Consider the following 12,393-nt stretch of genomic DNA (forward strand, 5'->3'; position numbering starts at 1 on the left):
TCCGTCGCGCTGCTCGCCTGGACCCTCCGGAGCCCCGCGGTCTGGGCTGAGCGCCCCCGGGGCCGACCCTTCCCGGAGCCACAGCTCCATCCGAGAATCTCAGTCCTCAACGTGGACATCAGTGTCCCTCCGTAAAACTGGGGCAAGGCTTGGGGGACAGGAAGGGAACAGTTAGGGGTTTGGGAGATGGGCTTTGTGCTCAGATTCTCCAAAGGGCTCGTGGCTCAAATGGTTAAGAACTGCAACCTGTAACTAGAAGTGCACTACCGAGTGAATTGGAGGCGGGGGAAGGAAAATGTCAATCAGTGAATGAATGAAAATCCAACCTTTCTTAAAACTTTCATTACAATCACACCACCACCACCACCACCACCACAATAATCTCTAACACTGGAGAAATGCCTTCAACTTACAGGGACACCTCCCCTGCTCGCCCTATTAACAGGTGAGGGAACAGACCCAGGGCGTGAATGAGCGTACTCTTTCAGTCCTCATGCTTGATCACTGTTTTGTCTGACTTTGCCTTCCTGAGCTTTCCAGGTTGTAGAGCTGTGTGGGCAAAGCCTGGTTGGGGCAGTGTGTCCGCATGTGTTGGTCCAGACTGTGTGTCAGCTTGGCTGTCTGTGCTTCCCTGGTTTGGCAGTTGTGTTGTGCTCATTGCCTTGATGAGGTTTGGTGCTGCAGCATCACCTCCTTGATGATTTGTTATGAATGGCCCATTGGTTGAGAGGGTCTTTGTTGGGGGTGCATTCCGTGTATGTAGGGAGTCTGGAGGAGCTGACTTACTTATTGTTCATTCTAGAGCTTCCACTTGGTTCCCAGCTCTTTGGCACTTCCTGCCTTGCCTGACAACCTCGAATGTGTCACTCTTGCCCCTGAGTCCAGGGCTTGCAAACCTCTACAGCATGTGAGCCATTTCTTTACATGGGACACACACACACACACACACACACACACACACACACACACCCTTATGTGCCATAGAGTTAGACATGACCCGTAGCTGACCCTCCAGCAGGTTTTCAGAGGCAGTAAATTCATGGGAAGAGATTGCCCATCTTTCTCCCATGGAGCACTTGGTGGATTTGAACTGCATACCTTTGCATTGGCAGCACAATTCCTTACCACTAAGCCACCAGTGGTAAAAGATGTATAATAAATATTTTATGGATGAAGTATTTGGGGAGCTCATATACACATGCATATATACACATGTACATATGTGTTTCAACCAGGGGACATACATCTAGCAGGTCAAGTCCACCAGCTACTTTGAGGAAGAAATTTGGACAGTGTCATCCCATTAAGATTTATGGCCTCAGAAAGCCAGTGGAGGTTCACTCTAAGTCAGAACCAACTCAATGGAAGAACTGAGTAAGACTAATACACACACATGTATATATATTATACAAACTCTCATTGCTATCAGGTTGGAACCCCACAGTGAGTTTTTGGAGGCTGTAATCATACAGATTGCATGAGGCTGTAAGTCTGGTACCACTGACTTTTTTTTTAACTTTTTAAGAATTTCCCCCTCCCTTTTTAAAAAAAATAATTTTAATGGAAGTTTACAGAGTCTTTGGAGTTCCATTCATTCGTTGTTGCACTTTTCTCCTTTCCTACCCCTACCCCCAATTTGCTCTTCTTTTTGAAAAGTAAAAGAAAAATTCTTTCATTGTTATACAATCCCTCTCCCCAGGTCCACTCCACTGTGCAGCCTTCATTCTGGACTCCTGTCATGACAATAATACCTAAGCATTTATCCCTTTTAAACAGTTCTCTCCCTCATCTGTTTCAATGCAGTATACATTATTTATTCCCTCTTTTCTCTTTTTGTTCAATATCTACATTGTGTCTAACTCATCATTTCTTTAGTTCCTACTTGCCTGCTAAAATGAAAATTTTTTTATCCCTTGAGCTACATGCCACAGATTTAAGACCTTCTATCCTTGACACCAAGTATTTAATTTCTTTTACATAGGTCTCACGTTATATATGTGGATGTTATTGTAGGCATTTCTGAGTGGAGAACACTTCATAGCAACCCTGTGAAGAACAGATCTGCACCTTATCCTATCCGGTGCCATCCTCACAATCTCTGGCACACTCAAGCCCACTGCTGCAGTCTCTTTGTTAATCTAACTCGTTGAGAGTCTTTATTTTGCTGTCTCTCTTCCTTTACAAAGATATAGAAATAAGCAAGCAGACACCCTGGGTTCATCAAACCTATAGTGTTAGTGCTGAAACGTACCTCTTGCTTTCTAGTCAATTCCAATCCAGAGCGACCCTATTGGAGAGGGTAGACATCCGGGTCTCTAAGTCTCTAATCTTTAGAAAAGAGGACAGTTCTCAGAGTCGCACAAAGACCACACTCTGACAGCTGGAATCTACCTGCAGCTCCATGGGAGGAATGTGAGTAATCTCCTGCAGCACGACTTACAGCCTCCAAAAGCCTGGTGGAGGGTCAGCGATGAGTCACACCCAACTCAACAGCAGTGAAAGAGAGAATCTTCAGGAAAGAAATTCTGGTAGCATGTTGATTTGTGAACCAAAAGTGTGGTGGATTGAATCCACCGGCATCTCTGCAGTAGGAAGATGGATAATCTCTTCCTCTAAAGATTTACGTCCTTGGAAACCTGACAAAGGGTTGCCAGGGGTTGGCACGGACTCTGTGGGTTAATATTTATGTCACGGGACTGTCACATCTTCTGCCCTTGGTATAGCTGGTTAATTGGGCTCCAATTACTTACCTTTCACTTACCAGTGGAGTCCTTAACCCCTATGCCATCGGGCCTCTTCTGTTACTGACAAGAGACATTAACTATCTAGCATGCTTCACATCTTGTGAACGATGGGAAGTTTTCTCGTTCTAAACTCTGGTGACCTAGTGAGTCAAGAGCTGTGCTCCCAACCCAAGGGCAGGTGAGAAAATCCTGTAGCTGAGTTCCAAGGGAGAAACAATGTGCACTCTCCTCCCGTGAGGTTTATAGCCTCTGAAGACCCCCTGGGAGATTCAGCTATGAGTCAGTTCTGGCGCAATAGGAATGACGTTTTTCAAGAGAATAATGCATAATCTTTAGGGAGTCGTGTTGCTAACCCAAAATGTGGTACTCCTGGTGATTCAAATCCACCACTATCTCTGCAGAAGAAAGATGGGCAACCACCCCCTGTGTCATATGCAGCCTGGGAAAAACCACTGGATGATCAGATATGAATCAATTCCAACTCCACAACAATGAGTGAGTGTGTGTGAGGATGAGGGGGTGAGGGGAGGAGCGAAATAAAAATTGTAGAACCCAAATCACAGATTCCCTTCCTTTGTGATTGTGGGAGTACATACCACATGCTTGTTCTTCTGCTGGTGAATATACTCTTGGAAGTTGTGGAAACCTTTGCAGTGTTTGCAAAGTGTGTTAGATTTGGAAGAGTTCTAGGTCATTTATTCTGAATCATGGCATGTACCTAGTTTCAGCTTGGGTAGTCTTTCATTTCCGGTCCAATATTTTTTCCTTTTTATGACATTTTGGGAGGCTGTGCACTTTCCTTCTCCCTCGTTACACTTGGTGCTCTTTATTTATTTAATTTATTTTTTTAAAAATCACTTGAACAGACTCTGCATTATAAGAACTCCTCAGAAAATTGTTCACTGTGGGAATCTGTTTGAAAATGGTCAAGATTAAAGACATTTCTGGGCAATTCTGATGACTCTGCAGCCTGGGAGTCTCTTTCAAGGCACAAAGAACAGCCTGTTTTGTGATAAAAAGAAGCCAAAGTAAGCAGAAACTTTGGAATTACATCTTAAAACATTTAGATTTACTAAATATATCCAGTTCCCAAGTCTCCCTCCAGAAATATCTAGCTTCAGCAGCTAAACTTAGTTTCTTATTATTCTCTCCCTAACTTCCCCTGACACACGTGGATACATGTATGATTCATTTGTTGATATAAAAGGTCATTGTAATGGAACGTGAGACCAGGCAGTAATGCTCATTTCTTCCATTACTTACCAGTGCTAATGGCAGGGCAAGCTAAGCTAATCTATCTCCCAATCTTCCAACAAAGAAAAATGAGAAGAAACGATGACGTGAGAGTTGATTAGAGATAGGAAAGAGAAAGAAATGAAGAGGTGTGGACTGGCACAAACCAGGAAATAGAAAACTATGCAGAGAGGGTGGGGGGACAAGCATTGATAGGGTTGAGTTGTTCATTGCCAACCATGTGTGGTGTGGTGGTGGTGGTGTTACGTACCTGGACTCTTAGCAACATCTCTGAACCCTGCTCTAGCTTGAGCTGATTTCATTGTCTCTGACACACCTACCCCTATTGCCCCGGTCACTGAGTCAATGCATAAACGTTACCTATTGTAATACATGCTAATCACTGTGTATAAAAATAAATTAAGCTTAGGTAGACTGTTTTCCTATGTCTCTTACCCAGATAATAACACTTCAGCAATATTATCACTTTGATAGTATTATCAGGATGATCAGGAGATCTCTTAACTACTTCCCCCCCTATTTTTTTGTTGAGTCTGTTATTCCTAGTTTGCTGTGTTTTTGAGTTTTGAGTTTACACACACACACACACACACACACACACATATATTCCTTAACTATAATTTGTTTATGAATTCTGTAGAGGCATGCTTTTCTGTTTTAAAATGGCTCAGAGTTGGATGTGATACCTCATACAACACTGGATTACTTGCACCATAATCTGATGAGAAAGACTTACATCGTAGCATATCTTCCCATTCAATATCTTTGGACTGCTGAGAGAATGAACAGGTTCATCCTAGAGAGGATGAAACCAGGCTGCTCCTTGGAGGCAAGGATTCAGAAGCTTCAACGGACATACTTGGGACATGATGCAAGGAGGGACCAGTCCCTGGAGAGGGATGTCATGCTTGGGAGGGTGGAGGGACAGTGCAGGAGCGAAAGACCTTCAATGAGGTGGATTGATTCAGTGACTGGGCTAATCCAGGTGGGTGTGTTGGAGACAGTGAGATTGGCATAGGACAGAGCAGAGTTTAGGGCTGTTGTACATAGGGTCGCTATGAGTCACAGATGACTCAACAGCACATAACAACAACAACAGGAGTTTATCACCTTTATCTGAATTCTGTAACTCAAGAACATTTACAATGCTGTGGTCCTATTCAGTAATTTCAGGATAAAATAGTAATTAAGTAAGTCTCTAGTACATAAAAATTGCACACTTAAATATGTAACATTTATCACCCTGATATTTTGAAAACATAAATCACTCTTTGCCTTTGTATTTCTCCCTGTAACTGTGTTTGATGGTACAGATGATGCTTATTACAAACAGGACTTCAGCAAATGACTGAGGAATGAGCCTTGCGACATTGCTATCATCACCACTACTTATCTACTCTGATCCCCACCGCACTCTTGTCCCCCAGAAACTGGTACAAAGTAAATCTTTCCCATCAGAATATCTTCATGGAGTTAAAAAAAATTCCTGTTTAAGTTCTTGAGTCATCTAATAAGAAAATACTGATTACATATTATCTACCCCACCTTTCTGTTGTTTGTCATTATGTGCCATTGAGTTAGAAACAAATCATAGCTGACTCTCCAGTAGGCTTTCAGGGGTTGTAAATCATATAGAAAGAGAGTGCCTTTGTCCCTCAGAGCAACTTGTAATTTTGAACCGTGTTCCTTTGGGATTGCAGCACAGCTCCTTACCACTAGGCCACTAGGGCTCCCTATCACTGGTGGCCTAGTGGTAAGGAATTGCACTGCCAACCCAAAGGCATGTGGTACTAATCGGCCAGAAGCTTGGCGGGAGATGGATGGGCAATCTCCTCCTGTGAGATTTACTGCCTCTGAAAACCAGCTAGAGAATCAGCTATGGGCCAGTTCTGACTCCACGGTACAAAACCACAAACAGGCCACCAGAGAAGTGTTGAAAACACTGTCTAGAGGGAGAGGGTTGTCTTTTGTACTCCTTCATGCTGTTATGTGCCATCAAGCCAGAACTGACTCATGGCTGACCCTCCAGAGGATTTTCAGAGGCTGCAAATCACATGGGAAGAGATTGTCCATCATTCTCCTGAGAAACAGCTGGTGGACTTGAACCACTTTCCTTTTTGGCATCACAGCTCATTATCTGTCACGCCACCAGAACTCCCTTCACAAGAGGAAGAAAACTTTCCCAGAAGCTCTCACTATCCACTTTTCTGCCCATTGGCTAGAGCAGGGTCACATGTTCAACCTTAAAATAAACCTTGGGGCGGGGAAGAGCAGAGAATGAGATGGCCACAATCATTAGACAAACCAAAAAGAAACTCCTGGACTAGATTCCTCATACAGAAGAAAGATTGCTTCATGAGTAAATTGAGGTTCTGTGATGAAGAAGGAAATAAAAAGATGAATTGCTTTGGGGAAGTCTGCTCTCAGGGACCTCTCCAGAGTGCTGAGGAGCAATGATGTCAGTCTACAGACTAAGGTACATCTGATCCTTGCCATGGTCTTCACAATTACATACTATGCATCAGAGAGCTAGACAATGACTAGGGATGATAGAAGAATAATGGATGACTTTAAGTTGTGCTACTGGAGAAGAGTATTGAACATATACCATGTACCACCAGGAGAACAAATAGGTCTGTCTCGGAGAGGGTGAAACCAAGTTTCTCCTTGGAGGCAAAATTTTGAAGTTCATCTCACATACTTTGGGCACGTGGCCAGGAGGGACCAATTCTTAGAGAAGGAAAGATGGAGGGATGGCATAGGGGAGGAAGATTCCGGATATGATGCATTGACATAATAACTGGGGCAATGGGAATCGGTGTGTCAGAGTCAAGGAGATTGGCAGGGTTCAGAGCTATTGTCCATAGTTGCTATGAGTCACAGGCAACTCAACAGCACATAACAACAACAATGAAGAAAGACGGAGAATGAGTTTTGAGTTGGTAACAGAGTCTAATTGAGAACAGAGATGGGTATGTTGTTCTTGTTTTGTACCATCCAGTCAGAACCCACCCTCTCGAGGGTTTTCAGAGGCAGTAAATCACACAGGAGGAGATTGCCCTTCCTTCTTCCCTAGAGCAGCTGGTGCAATCAAACCACATGCCTTCGGGATTGCACTGCAGCTTCTTACCACCAGGTCACTAGAGCTACAGATATGTTGAGTCTAGTACTACTCATAAAACTCTGTGAACAACAGATCTGAACCCTTTCCTATTCTGTGCCATCCTCACAATCTCTGACACACTCAAGCTCGTGCTGCAGTCACTGTATCACCTAGTTGAAGATCTTCCTCTCCTTTGCTTTCCTTCTGCCTTCCCACGCACAATGTTATTACTTCTCCAAGGAACAACCTCTCCAGCAACATGCCCCAAGCGTGAGAGATGAAGCTTCATCATCTTTGCCTCCAAGGAGCACTCTGGCTGCACCTTCTCTAAGAAATAGCTGTTTGTTCTTTTGGTAGGCCATGGGATATTCAGCACTTTTCTCTAACACCAAAGTTCAAAGGCATCAACTCTTCTTCTGTCATCTTTAGTATGGTAGATATTAAAGATGACAGATCGTATTTCCTCAAGACTTTGAAAAAAGACAGAGTAGGTGGCATGTACTAGTGCATTTTACAGAGAGGTACTCGATATTCCTTCACCATACTTTGACCCTCGGCCTCATCACCCACCTCTTTACACACTCTTTACGTACTTGTCTGTGTCTGGCTTTCTTTGTTCAGAACACTATTTTTGAGACTCATTTATTATTGCATATGTCAATTAGACATAAGATCGCCCCCTTTCTTTCCCTTTACCACTATACAATAGGCATCATGTTGTGTTATGGGTTAATTTGTGTCCCATAAAAGAGAACATTTTCTTTGCAGGAGTTACCTCTCCTATTGACAACAAAGCAATGGAGTGAAAACAAAAATCAAATGCTTTGCAGTTGAGTCAGAACCAGCTCATAGCTGACCTTCAAGTGGGTTTTCAGAGGCTGTAAATTGCCCAGGAGGAGATTTCCCATTTCCTGTGGCATCATTGGAGGATCTGAACCCCCAGTAGGGGCCAGCCTTTGGGTTAGTAGCGCAGCTCACTTTGCGTGAGACCACCAGAGCTATACTAGAGTAGTCGGAGGGTAAACCCCATGGCTGTCAAGCTGATCCAAATTCATAGTGATTCTCCTCCACTGGGCTTTTGAGGTAATACATTTTTATGAGAGAGACATCTTCATCTTTCTCTTACAGGGCAACTTGTGGGTTTGAACTGCTACCTCTCCAGTTAGCACCACTTAAGTTACTATGCCACTAGGCCCTATTTTTGGAGTAGAAGATGTCTTACAAATTCTTTTTTGAATTATATTTTACAAAAAGGGAGAAACACATCAAGGGACGATAGATGGACGTTGACTTTAGAGGCAGGTGCCTTTGTAAGCACCAAATGACACCAAGGCTTGTCAGCAGCTGCTAGAAACCGGCATGGATGAGCTCATCTCATGAAGCCTCCATATGGAATCTATGGCTGAGGCTCTGACTTGGACCTCAATAGGCTCTCGGTTGCTTGGAAAGCGGAGGGTCAGTGAGAGGAGAGGAAGACCTTCAGGAGATGGATTGACACAGTGACTGCAGCAATGGGCTTGAACATGGCAGAGATTGTGAGGAAAAGGAAAGCCAGATAGGGTAAGATTTTGACCTGTTACTCATAGGGTCAACGTGAGTCATGACTGATTCAATAATATCTGACAATAATGAGAGGTTCCAGATGTTTACCTGTGATTTATTAACCATGCAAAAGCATTCAGCTGTGTAGATCATAATAAGTTGTGGATAACATTGCAAAGAATGGAAATTCCAGTACACTTTATTATATAGGGACCAAGAGATAGTCATTCCAAACAGAGCAAGGGGATATTGTATGGTTTAAAAGCTGTTTTTCACATACTTAGTTTGCATGGAGAGCAAATAACTTGAGAAGGTAGGCCATAAAAAGTAGAATGTGACATCAAGACTGTGATGTACATATGACACAACTGCTTGTTGAAAGAATAAACTGGAAGCATTTAATAATGAAGATCAAAGCCTATTGCCTTCAGGATGAATGATACCTTAATATAAAAATAATTCACAACTATTCCAAAAAGTAACATTGTGATAAACAGAAAAAATACTGAAGTTGTCAAAGATTTAATTTTTTTTTCAACTCGTCATCAACACCCATGGAAGCAGAAGCTTAAAAACCAGTTTATTGCTTTGGACAAACATGCTGCAAAGGAGCACTTTAAAGTGAAAAAGAGCAAGGATGTCACTTTAGGACTAAGATGTGCCTGACTCAAGCCATAGTGTTTTCAATTGTGTGAAGCATGTGAAAGCTGAAAAATGAACATGAAAAACTGACCAACTGAGGCCTTTGAATTATGATGTTGGCAAAGATCATTGAATAGATCATGGGCCACAATAAGAATGAATGAAAATCTGTCTCAGAAAAGTATAGTCAGAATGACTCCTAGAAGCAAGATGAGCAAGGCTTTGTCTCGTGACTTCAGACATGTTATCAGGAGGAACCAGACCTTGGACAAGGGCATAATGCTTGGAAAAGTCAAGCCTCAGTGAAAAAGAGAAAGACCATCAACAAGCTGCCAGGACTCATTGGCTGCCGACAATGGGCTCACACTCAGCAGCAAGTGGGAGATCGTATGTAACTGCCGTGTTCCATTCTGTCTTACATAGGGTTGCTATGAATCACAGCCAAACTGACGGCACCTAACAACAGTGTGTAATGTGTCAGACTGCCAACCAACAGGTCAGCAGTTCAAATCCACCAGTCATCTCCTGGGAGAATGATTGTGCAATCTCCTTCCACAGGGATTTACAGCCTTGAAAACCCCATGGAGGGTTCCTCAGAATCAACTCCAAGGCACTGAATTGGGTTTGGTTTTGAGGTAACAATAACAACCTCCATCAGTGTGAGAAAAATAAATTTCTATTCTTTAAAGAACAAAAACGTCCTACTGTGAAGTACTTTTAGGGCAACATTAGGGAAAAAAACCATATGGCAGCTCCTTAGTTTGTTTATTCATTCACCTGAGGAAAAGGAGATGCACTGCACTGGCAAAGTCTGCAGTCAGGGACCTCTCTAAATTATTGGGGAGTAATGATGTCAGTTGAGGACTAAGGTGTGCCTAATTCAGACCATGGTCTGTGCGATTATTTGCTATGCCTCTGAGAGCCGGACAATGAAGGATGACAGAAGAAGAATCGATGCCTCTGAGCTGTGGGGTTGGAGAGAAACACCAAACATCCCAGGAACGGCCAAGAGAACAAACAAATATGTCTTGGAGAGGGTGCAGCCGGAGTACTCTTTGGAGGCAGGAATGATGAGGCTTTGCCTCATATACTTTGGACATGTTGCTAGGAGGGGGTATGCCTTAGAGAAGGACATGACGCTAGGAAAGGTAGAGGGCCAGTGAAGGAGAGGAAGATCATTGACCAGGTAGATTGACACAGTGACTGCTGCAATGGGATCTAGGGTGTCAGGAAGTGTGAAGATGGCACAGGAGAGGAGGACAGGGTTCAGATCTGTTGTTCATAGGGTTGCTATGGGTTGTATTTGACACGACAACACCTACCAACAATAATCAGTTGCTTACAGTTTAGGGTGTGGGAACTTACCGGATGCTTCCCAGAGAGCTGACTTCGATGGGCGCAAAGTAGGAAGAGGCTAAGGTGCCAAGAGTTCTGACGTGCTCCCACTGAAGAGGGATGACCTCAGAGGCCAGGCTAGTTCTGGGAGACGACTGTGCTAGTGGGCCTCTCCCCAGCTCTTTTCCTCTTCCCTACGGCTTACAGGGAACTCTGGTGGCACAGTGGGGAGGAACCACACAACCAGCCCAAAGGCATGTGGTTCGAAACTACCAGCTGCTCCAGGAGAGAAAGATGAGCAACCTCCTCCCGTGTGATTCGCTGTCTCTGAAAACTCGCTGGAGGCTCAGATCAGTGCCAACTTGACATTGCACACCAACAACAGCTGCTTCCACAGGGCAGCAGAGATACAAGGAGTAACTGAGTCACTATTATGTCTCTTGTTCTGAGATTCCTAGAGGCTGAATCAGTAAAACCACAGGGGACCCCAGTGAAGATATTTCCCCCTCTTGTCAGTCAGAGTTCTGGAAAGAGAAGGCAGAGGAAAGAGAGAGAGGCTTCCCTTCCATTTGCTCCAAACAAGGTGCATTATTAGCACACCCTTTGCCTGAAGTTAGGAGTCAAGTCCAATATATCTAATTGAGTCCCAATTTTCTATTTGAGTTACAGTAATCCCCGACCTCAGCACACCCAGGGCTATGAGTTAGCCATTTAATTCCTCAGTATACTTAACTCATGTGGTTATGACTCACTGTTAATATGTTCTGCAGATCTGATCGCTTCCAAGCTGTCTACCCAGAGGAAGGCTTTTAATTGTTATTTTTAGTGATTTGCTCATGTCTACATACCAGAAGTCAGGCTTGGCTGACCAAAGACATCTTGAAATATTTAACTTAGAATTCACTATAGGACTGGAAACACGTGAGGTATTCCTAAGATCTCTGTCCAGAGACACAGATCACTCCCCAATGTCAAGTTCTAAACCAAGGTACAGTAGGAGGTAAGGCAAGCTACACATTTTATATATTGATCTCATGCAAGTAAGAAATAAAATGTTATACATCATGCTCCAGAGCACACAGATTGTGTCTTTTATTGGAAAATTCTAGAATTATACAAAAGATAACTAAATTCACAAAGCTGCTTTTCTTCATGTTGACATGTGTCTGATACACCTGGAACTTCAATGTACATCGCGTTACTTCCATGATACGCCAAATCAATTAAACAAGTAAGTAACTGAAGTTTGCAAAGCAGGCTGTTCTTTCTTACCATTTTTATTGTTGTTTTCCATTTTAGAGTGAGGTGAGGAATAGTATATGCTCACTTTGAAAAATTCAAGCAATATATAAAACAGAGTTGAAAGTCAACTCAGTGGGACACAATAACTTATCACTCTTTGGAAAGAACTATTGTCTATAGTAAGTGTCTCACTGTCTAGTGCTGCTATAACTAAAATGCCACAAATGGGTAGCCTTAATGGATACATATTCATTTTCTCACAGAGTGTAAGAGGCTAATAGTCCACAGAGAAGGGTTTCTTCTTAAAAAAATTTTTTATTATTATTACTTTTAATGAAAATTTACAGACTTTGGATTTCCATTCATTCATTGTTGCACTTTTCTTCCTGCCCACCCCTCCCCCCAGTATACTCTTCTCTTTGAAAAGTAAAAGAAATAAATGAAATAGAAAACAGAAAAACAATTGAAACTATCAACAAAACTAGGAGTTGGTTCTTTGAAAAGGTCAACAAAATCGATAAACCACTAGCA

This window comes from Elephantulus edwardii, unplaced genomic scaffold (assembly GCF_000299155.1).
Source record: "Elephantulus edwardii isolate Elephantulus edwardi_28Jun2011 unplaced genomic scaffold, EleEdw1.0 scaffold00202, whole genome shotgun sequence".
NCBI lineage: Eukaryota > Metazoa > Chordata > Mammalia > Macroscelidea > Macroscelididae > Elephantulus > Elephantulus edwardii.